General features: G+C 26.6%; 1 long non-coding RNA gene across 1 annotated transcript in view; it reads right to left on the reverse strand.

Moving 5' to 3' along the window:
- LOC147801848 (uncharacterized) overlaps positions 1–8487 on the reverse strand; it is a 288458-nt gene extending 279971 nt beyond the window's left edge. The window contains exon 1 of the long non-coding RNA XR_015430603.1: positions 8406–8487. This is a non-coding gene — a long non-coding RNA (uncharacterized LOC147801848). The remainder of the gene's footprint in view (positions 1–8405) is intronic.
- Positions 8488–11128: the final 2641 nt, after the last annotated feature.

The following is an 11128-nucleotide window of genomic DNA, read 5'->3' on the forward strand; positions in this document are numbered from 1 at the left end:
CAAATGCATACTGGGTCCTTCCAAAATTATTTTAATGTAATTTTGAATTCAAAATCTTCATAATTATTTGTTTAATATTATTGTAAATACGTAAGGTTTTAGCATTTATCATTGCTGATATTTCAACATGGACTATTCTCATTATTAAGTAGTTACTGAAATTTATACCTTATAAACATAATTATTTACATATTGTACGACTTCTAGACACAAATAATTGCTGAAAATTACATGTCTTTACAAGCGGTTTTTAAAAAGTACAGTCCCTGGCCAAATTATTAGACGCACTATATGATTCCATGTGAAATCTTTATTATCACGTGATACTATACAGCTTTATTGCTTTCTCGTGACTGAAACCGGTTTGCACTTGTTTACGTTCGTATATCAATTGGCCAAATTAGATGATATGCAATATAAATTCCACGATTGGATAAATTAGACGACATATTATATAAATATAGAATATCTATTGTAAAAGGCATACTATAAGTATATTATAATAATTAGACCAAATTATTAGAAGTACTGCAGTGTTTAAATAATTGCATGTTTTGCACGAGTTTATATGCAATACTCTTATATTTAAACATGCATGTAATGGGTTTTATTCGGGAGGTTTTTTTTATATACTTCCTGTTTGTATTTATTTTTAACATATTGCATTACAAAGTTAACCAATTGATACACACATGTAAACAAGTACAAACCGGTTTCAGTCGCGTAAAAACAATAAAGGTGATAGTATCAACTGAGAATCTTATAGTACGTCTAATAATTTGGCTAAAGACTGTAAAATATGGTAAAGAATAAACATTAATTGCTTGTTAAAATTTCTTGTTTCTATTCTGAATATGACGTTTATTGATGTTCTATTACGCAGTATAGTTGAGAAATAAATATGAGTAGGAATATTTAAAAATAATTAAAACTACGTTCTAGAGTTTAAATTGTGTACGTTAATTCTTAAAATACGTTGAATGTGGCGGAGACGTTTATTGATGTTCTATTAAGCTACGTAGTATAGTTGAGAAATAAATATGAGTAGCAATATTTAAAAATAATTAAGGCTACGTTCTAGAGTTTAAATTGTGTACATTAATTCTTAAAATGCGTTGAATGTGGCGGAGACGTTTATTGGTGTTCTATTAAGCTACGTAGTATAGTTGAGAAATAAATATGAGTAGCAATATTTAAAAATAATTTAAACTACGCTCTAGAGTTTAAATTGTGTACATTAATTCTTAAAATACGTTGAATGTGGCGGAAACGTTTATTGATGTTCTATTAAGCTACGTAGTATAGTTGAGAAATAAATATGAGTAGCAATATTTAAAAATAATTAAAACTGCGTTCTAGAGTTTAAATTGTGTACATTAATTCACATTGAATGTGACGGAGAATGTTTCACAAAATAAACATTAAATATACAATGAATATTTAGTATTCGGTTCATAGGCCAAATATTTGATTTGGTCTAAGAATAAAGTAAAGCATCAGCCGAAAGTTACTATCATTATTTACTTTTATAATCATTTCAATAGATGCATTTTAAAATACAGAGCTATTAAATTATATGTGTCTATAACACAACAAGAAAATTTGCTATACAATTTTATTTTAAACGTTAAACACAATTTTATTTTTGATTTAATTAAATAACATTAATTTTATAAATTAATATAAATTTAATAAGCCTTTAATCTTAATTAAGAGGAAGTAATGTACATGAAAAATATAAGAAATAGTGCTATTTTGCACTGAATTATTGCACTAATTTGCTAATAGGGTTGAATAGTGCAAAACGTGATACAATAATAATCTTCTAAGATGAATAGTTGTTTTGATTCAAGTAAAAATGAAAGCTTTGACACTGGAGAAGATAGGGACAATGCATTGTTTTTTCTGATACAATTAAAAATTAGCTAAATAAGCATCACTTAATGGACCAAATACAATTTAATGTATAACACTGATTATGTACTTTCATTTTAATACTAATATTGAAATATCAATTAAACTCTTGAATATAAATTACGTATGATATGTCTTAAATTACAAATAAAATTATGAAACTGGTTCAAATTATAATTTTTGCAAGCATCTTTAAAAACTGAATTATATTTTAACAGATCCCACCAACTAACAATTATAAGTTAGGGAAATGAATTATAATGAATAATATCCGAAATTTTCTTGATAAATTATTTTGATATTTAAAAGCTGAATATTTAAAAGAAAAACAATGCATTTTGTTTGCTTCATATACAACTGTAAGCTGAGTTAATTTTAATAAGAAAAAGTACATCAACTGAATGAAGATTGTATTACTACTGTATGCGACTTGAATACTGTCCCCCAAATAACACCATTAACAGACTACAACAAAAGTGCGACAGCACGAAGGCACATTTATAAAGTCACGTGTGGTTTTTGCGAAATTTCAACATATTCACGTCTCAACAAGGTCACAGTGAAACGAAACTGCGACAGTTACGTGAAAATAGGGTCACCGTGTGTCTAAGTAAAGACATACTGTATCTCAACTAAAAGTTATCCAGAATGTTGAAATTTTTCTTGAGTACTGTATCTCAACCAGAGTTGGCCAAAAATGTAATCGATTACATTTTTTGATTACAGTAATCAATTACTTGTAATCATGATTACAATTTTAAAAAGTTTTGATTACAGCTGTAATCATGATTACAATATTAACTACAGTAATCAATTACTTGTAATCGTGATTACAAAGTTTGATTACAGCTGTAATCATGATTACATAGTCGATTACAGTAATCAATTACTTGTAATCGTGATTACAACTTTCAAAAAATTTTGATTACAGTAATCAATTACTTATAATCATGATTCCAAGTAATTGCGATTTCAAGCAATCACAACAAAAACGATAACTGGTAATTATGATTACAAGTAATCAAAATATATGATTACATGTAATCTAAATACACGATTACAAGACTATTGTATTCTTATAAATAATTATATTTTACAGTAGAAAGTATAATGTATTTTATAATGATACATTTTGCACGTATTTACATGCACTGCATTTTGTACGTATTTGTATACGTACAAATGAATGTAACTAAAATGTATGTACATATGATTTTATCTAATGCATATGTTCAGACATTTTAGTTTCACACACATGTACATACACTTTTATTGTAAGTATAAAATATATATACGTATATATATAGATAATAATTACGTATGTATGTGCAAACAATGTAGACATGTACATTTATACACAATGAATCTATGCATTTTATGCAAATATTTGTGTATGTAAAATGTGTATTTATGTTCATGTACGCATGTATATACAAGTACTTGTTGTTCGTACGAACATACATACATTGTCTGTACAATGTATGTCCCATGCATGCATGTGCAATTTATTTATGAACAGTATAATATATGTATGCATGTACAATATAGGTATATATGTAGTATGTACAAGATATATATGTATACATGTAGATGATATGCATGTCCAATGTATTTATGTACATATACGCAATATGTTTATGTTCAATGTATGTATCCAAATATGCATGATACATTTGTGTACGATTGTACGTACATTGGCCGTATATATATTTTACATATATTCATACATACATTCGACATGCATAACGTATGTACATACACACATTTGAGATGCATATATTGTACAAATGTATATACATATAGCGTACAGATGTATATTCATATAATGTACATATGATGAAATGAACATATAATGTACATATGTGTGTACATATACAGTACATATGTGCATAAATATGTTAGGCACAATTCTTTCGTACAAATTTTACATGTGTACATGTATGCTATCCCTATCTATACATATGGTGCAATGTATATATGTCCAATGAATGTATCCACACATGTACAATGCACGTATGTTCAATGTATGCATATCCATATGTACTATCTATGCATGTACTATACATGAATGCATGTACTTACATTGTACATGCGTACATACATTACACGTGTACATATAAAAATTACATTTATGTCTAAATATGTGTACAATGCAATAAATAAAATGCATGTACGTTAACTTTTAATGACTCAAGCAAGTTAAATGACAAAATCAAACGATATTTAAATTTAGTTTTCAGCTTTAATTGTTCTATATCATTTTGAAATTCTTTGAATAAAAAATTATTTTCAGGTATTTTCATGAAATGTTTGACAATACAGATTTCTTTTTTTTATAACATAATGCATGATTCATAGAAATTTCTTAAATGGTAAAAAAAACGGTAAATTTTATGTTTGGAAATAATATTTAGAAATTTAAAATATAATTATCGTTTGCTTTCTAAAAAATATGAGGTCGAGTTTTATATGCCTTTGAATGAATTTTAAAACAAACTTTAACTTTACCTATATAAATTTTTTTAATGTATGCACAATGTATGTGTATATTGTAATTACATATATATAAATGTACGCATGTATTTATACATTACTTGTAATTATGTACATGTATACGTTGTATGTATATGCGTACATTGTGCATATAACTATTTTTTTATACATCCATACATTACATGCGCATAAGTATTAACAAAGTATGTAGTTATACAAGTACATACGTACGTTGTACATAAGTACATACTTTGCGTGTACATATATTGATGTACACATAAATGTGCATGTATGCATGTACGCATTTCATTTACGCAATTATGTGCATATATTGCACCTTTAAATAACATTCTTACATATTGTGCATAAATACGTACTATTTTATATACATTCGTACATTGTACATACGTGCTATTGACGTAAATTTATACAATGTATGTACTTAAGTACATAAAAGCATGCTAAAGCAAAAACATTATTTTCATATACGTTCATACATATATTGTCTATGTGTACAAAGATACAAAACACTGCCTTTTTGTACAAACAAACATACATGCGTACATGTATCATAAATGCTTAATTATATGTACTAAGCATATGCGTATTGCATTAAGTATATTACAATATAATTATGAATATTGTACGTACAAAAAACGTTTGTGAATACATTGTATATATAGGAATCGCAAATTGTACGTTCATGCGTGCGTACATTCTATGTAAATAAAAATATGTAAACTCATGCATACTTACATAATCAATTTGCATATAGTATACAATCGTAATAACTTGTAATCATATAGTTTGATTACAAGTAATCACAATTACATGTAATCAAATTACATGTAATCATGATTACATGTAATCATATATTTTGATTACTTGTAATCATAATTACCCGTAATCGATTTTGTTGTGATTACTTGTAATCGCAATTACTTGCAATCATGATTACAAGTAGTTGATTACTGTAATCAATATTGTAATCATGATTACAGCTGTAATCAAAATTTTTTGAAAGTTGTAATCACGATTACAAGTAATTGATTACTGTAATCGACTATGTAATCATGATTACAGCTGTAATCAAACTTTGTAATCATGATTACAAGTAATTGATTACTGTAATTGAAAAATGTAATCGATTACATTTTCGCTCTACTCTGATGTAATCAAAAATTTTGATTACTTGTAATCGCGATTATTGTAATCGTGATTACAAGTAATTGATTATATAGCTGTAATTATCTGTAATCAATTACAGTTGTAATCGATTACTGTAATTGACGGCCAACTCTGACCTCAACTAGTTTTAGAAAGTGAAAATAGGAGATCAAAAGTTATCCAGAATGTTGACTTTTTTCTTGAGTACTGTACCTCAACTAGTTTTAGAAAGTGAAAGTAGGAGATCAAAAGTTATTCAGAATGTTGACTTTTTTCTTGAGTACTGTACCTCAACTAGTTTTAGAAAGGGAAAATAGGAGATCAAAAGTTATCCAGAATATTGACTTTTTTCTTGAGTACTGTACCTCAACTAGTTTTAGAAAGTGAAAGTAGGAGATCAAAAGTTATTCAGAATGTTGACTTTTTTCTTGAGTACTGTACCTCAACTAGTTTTAGAAAGGGAAAATAGGAGATCAAAAGTTATCCAGAATGTTGACTTTTTTCTTGAATACTGTACCTCAACTAGTTTTAGAAAGTGAAAATAGGAGATCAAAAGTTATCCAGAATGTTGACTTTTTTCTTGAATACTGTACCTCAACTAGTTTTAGAAAGTGAAAATAGGAGATCAAAAGTTATCCATAATGTTGACTTTTTTCTTGAGTACTGTACCTCAACTAGTTTTAGAAATGGAAAATCGGTGATCAAAAGTTATCCAGAAAGTTGACTTGTGCCTTAAGAGTGCGTGTGTTAGAGTGAGTCAAAAATTATCTTAAATTTTAAAGAAAGCATTTAAAATAATTCGAAAGTTTGCTTTAATTCATTTAAAAATTATTCCATATTTTAAAAACTATTGTAATAATTAACCATTGAATGTCTCAAATAATTTGTATCATTAAAGTTTATTACAATTTCAAATAAATTACGATTCAGTTAAGAACAAAGTAAAATATTTCTTCCGGTTGTCCTCTTTGTTAAAATACAACTTATATTGGTAAAAAATAATGCTAAATTTTTATTCACCTATTTTGAAAGATAAAAATTTTCAGAAGTATCAGTTCAAAATGTGTATAGTTATTTGATAAGAAAGATTCGTAAAAAAAACATTTGATAGGCCTATTTTTAAGCCCTTGTGGTACACTTCTTATAACCATGTGAACTTCATTCCCATATTTATGAAAGAAAAAAAAAATAATTTAATACTTTATCATTTTTAATAACATAAATGTATTAGTGCTTGCTGTATTTCAAAAAGAAAGAGTTTTTCAGTTGCTACAAATGAAGCAAAAATTATACTTTTATTAGTAATTAGAATAATATTTCGAGAAATGATGTTTTGTATGATTTCATTTTACATATACTGTTCTTTTAATTTTATCTACTTATGGCTCGTATTTCATAATCGCTATGTCGCATATAAAATATAGGGGGTAACCACAATCTGGATAATATGGGGTTTGGTCAGGAGAAAGCTCCAAAGTTTGAACTCCTTAATGTTAATTTAACTTTTTGCGTATTTCGTTATATCGCTATATTCTGCCTAATCGAATTTCAAAAAAAGTCAGATTCGATTCCTCAGAAACGACCGATTTTGCACAAATTTTGTATTTTGTTACATAAAATTACATTCTTTAACAGGATGTGAAATATTGTATACCTTACAATTAGAAAAATTGTTGACCACTCTTAAATAAAATAATAAAATATAACAAATATTCACTGAAAATTATTTGTAGCGTGGAATTATCTTTGGATAAACGAATTTTATAATTGTGGGCAAAAAAGCAGATACACGCTAAAAGTAAAATAAACATTAATGGGTACTTTGGAGCATTCTCCTTACTTATGCTTTCATTGAAAAACATTTCGTAAATTTTTAGTAATATATCTGTTAATGGCCGGAATGGGTGATTGTTGACAATGTTACTTTGCTAAATGGCCAAAATATATACTAGTTAAGTGCCCTATATCAATGTTTATTTAAGTGGCCAGTATGCCGATACACTCTTAATCTATCCTCAACAGATATCGAATAAATATAATAATATCCCAAAGCGAGCATTGACCGGTGAAAGTCAACACTCTCTTGATTTCACTCCAATTCTTTCTAACAATTGCTCAACTGCACTTCAAAATTTTGATGCTTCCTAAATTAATCATTCTTACTTTGTATTGTACTGTGAAAATAACTACCTTGCATCCTATACACTGCTTGGTGTAAAGTAGCCATATTTTAATATTCACTAATATTTAAATTTACACAAAAATAAGATACACATAAAGGGCAGGAAAATTATTTTATGAGATAATATAAGGGACGTTAATTTAGGATAGATATACGCACTGATTCGTAAAATAAAATTAGCTTTTTAATCAAACATAAGCATAACACAGAGATATATTTAAGGCAAATTCGAATTAATCTTTAATATGCGCGTGTAAGTTTCACATTATAAACTTATTTAATACAGTTTACGAAAACTCAAAAACTAAAATTTAAATATCTTTATAACACAATTAAACACACACACACACACATTTATTTATATATATATATATATATATATATATATATATATATATAAACACAAATTAACATGAAAAACATGAATAAAATAAAAATAAAAAAATAAATGGTAGAGAAACAAGAATGGTAAAAGCAAATAGTCGTTGTCAAGACACATCTAATTGCCATAAATAATGCGATATTTCTGAATAAAGAATAATTATCCTAAGATAAAAATTATTCTTTATATGTGTCGATATCGCAAAAAACCTTATTTTGAAAAAAAATCATGAAATAAAAGAAAAATGTAAAAGGAAATCAAACTTACCGGCGTGAATTAAAACGCGGTTTAGGTTTAAAAGTACAATAATAAAACAGTTAACAAAAATCGCGAAGATGTAAAATATTGCTTGTAGCTTGAATCGAATATAATAAAATTAAAAAAACATTTGATCGAAATATATATATATATATATAGTTGTGTGCGTAGACAACAACTCTTATTCAAATGTAGTATATCCATAACACGCTAACATTGGCGTTTTTGGAAGCCAAAATATTTAACATAAAGTGTGAAAGCATGTAAGCTTGCTGTAAAATTTTGCAAAAATGAAAGAGTAATTACACACTTGCATATGAAAGCTCGATTTGAAGTTGAAAAAAATATTTATTTACACAGTTTTTTGGGTCGCAACAGTTTTAGAGGGAAGAGTTATGTCAGGTACACCGCCTTGGTGACAGACAGGAAAGCATCCCTGAGGATGATCTGAAGACATGCCATTACAATTTTGATACTCTGCGGAGGAAATAACTCATCCACATAGATAGATCGCCAATTAATGCGCAAAATCACAGTAGAACAGTTTGAGGAATATCGCGCACCCTCGGTCCCTACGCAGGCAGACTCACCCACTGATAATAGCTAGTGATGCTTCTCTTCGGTGTTCAACTGGGAACCATGTTCATATAACCTATTTCAATTTACAGTATCTATAATTAGATTTCAGTATTGATAAAGTTAGCTACTTAAAGAAGCTTCAAATAGCAAAACGCCAAACATTTTAGGAAAAAAATGAGGGTTTTAAAATAATGCTGATAATAATCTATACATTTGAAGAAAAACTGTTTTAGGAGAACGCATGTTATGCTACTCCTTACAGAAAAACATGTTATTCTTTGACTTCAACGATCGACTCTTGAATTTTCAGTATTGGTGAATTGAAAAAATAAAATTCTACTGCTATGATTAAGAATTTAATTAGGATATATAGCTTTTAGTTATATCTTAACTTAAATCTACATATATTTATAAAAATAAATGCAGAATTTTACCATCATTTTCAGTAAGTTAATAATGTTCCATGTTAATTGAACCCAAAAATATATATATATAATTTGAAAATGAAGCCAGAAAGGAATTGAAAAATTTGTTTAAGAATTCAATTTTCAAATAAAACTGAGGAATTAAAAAAATATTCTAAATAAAAGTTATAATCATTTAAGTATATATTTTAAGATTGGAACAAAAAAATGAATGCAACAAAAATTTGCTCAAAAAACTATACTAAGCGGGGAACTAAAATTTCTTAATCATTTGATTTTGATATTAAATATAAAATATGAAATAACTTAAGCATTTGATTTAAGAATAATACAGTAAAAATGGTGATTAAGAGAATAAAGAATAAAACATATTTTAATTGCCCCTCATATAATTTTTTTAACTAAAGAATGCTTTGAAAAGGACTCAAATAATAGACTATTAATCCAATTATAAATTGTACTCATAAGCACGAAAAATACGTTTTTTTAAAAATAAAACAAACAAATTCAGTAATTTTTAGTACCTTGGTAAGTTACAAATAAAATATTGTTTTGTTGTCATGCTGCTCTGATTCAATTACAGTAAATTTACTACCATTATTACAACCTTTTGAGCAAGAGCTCTGTGTTGAAAAGAAAAATTATTTTGACAACCACAGGTTAAAAACTTCTATTTGCAAGTAAATACGTCAAATTTGAAAAGAAATTCTTGTTTAGTGGCAGAGAAATATTTTTTTTGTTTGTGTTTAGCAATTTTTCGTCAGAAATATTTAGGAAAAAGACTTTTTAAAATATGGATGGATCAATATTACGTTCTATTTAAAACCTCATGAGCGAAAGCTCTTTGTTGCAAAAAAACATTATTTTGACGACTACCGGTTAAAAACTTCTATTTGTAGGTAAATACGCGAAATTGAAAAAAAAAATTCTGTTTAATGGTAGAAAGATAAAATTTTGTTTGTGTTTAACAAGTTTTCATCAGAAATATTGAGAAAAGACTTTTTTAAAATATGGATAGAATGAAAATTATCCACTTCATTTTCCATTTCAAGGAGATGACAAGGAATTTATAGATAATATGAATTGCTCAGCATACATGCAATATACATAATTCAAAAAACAGAAAATCTTCAAAATCCTTATTAAAATCGTAGGATGTTTAAAAGAAATACATAAAATCTAATGTAAATATATACATTAAAAACATGTACGATAAGAGCCTAAAAAGTAGAAATTAGAGTAGACGATCATTAGATACATAAAGAGTTAAATCAAATGCTCTTAAAAAAATCAAAATTTAAATTTAAAAATTTTGTTGTTGCCTTTTCCATGCCAAAGTGAAATTATTTAGAAATTGTAAATGCTATTATCCAACACATAAAAATGAGAATCTTTCATTCTTATAATTTCATTGTAATACTATCATTATACATTTTAAATAGCAGAATGCAAGGTATCATTTTACTAATTAAATGGTTCGTTCTAAAAATAATTTTATCAGAATTCTCAAGCATGAAAAATTTTTTCTACTGAAACTATCACACGTATAAATATAGATATGAATCACATATATATATATATATATATATATATATATATATATATATATATATATATATATATATATATATATATATATATATATATATATATATATATATATATATGTGATTCATATCTATATTTATACGTGTGTATGTATATAGATATGAATCTCTGAAGAAATAT

This window comes from Parasteatoda tepidariorum, chromosome 11 (genome assembly GCF_982258835.1).
Source record: "Parasteatoda tepidariorum strain Cologne lab strain chromosome 11, Ptep-v5.0, whole genome shotgun sequence".
NCBI lineage: Eukaryota > Metazoa > Arthropoda > Arachnida > Araneae > Theridiidae > Parasteatoda > Parasteatoda tepidariorum.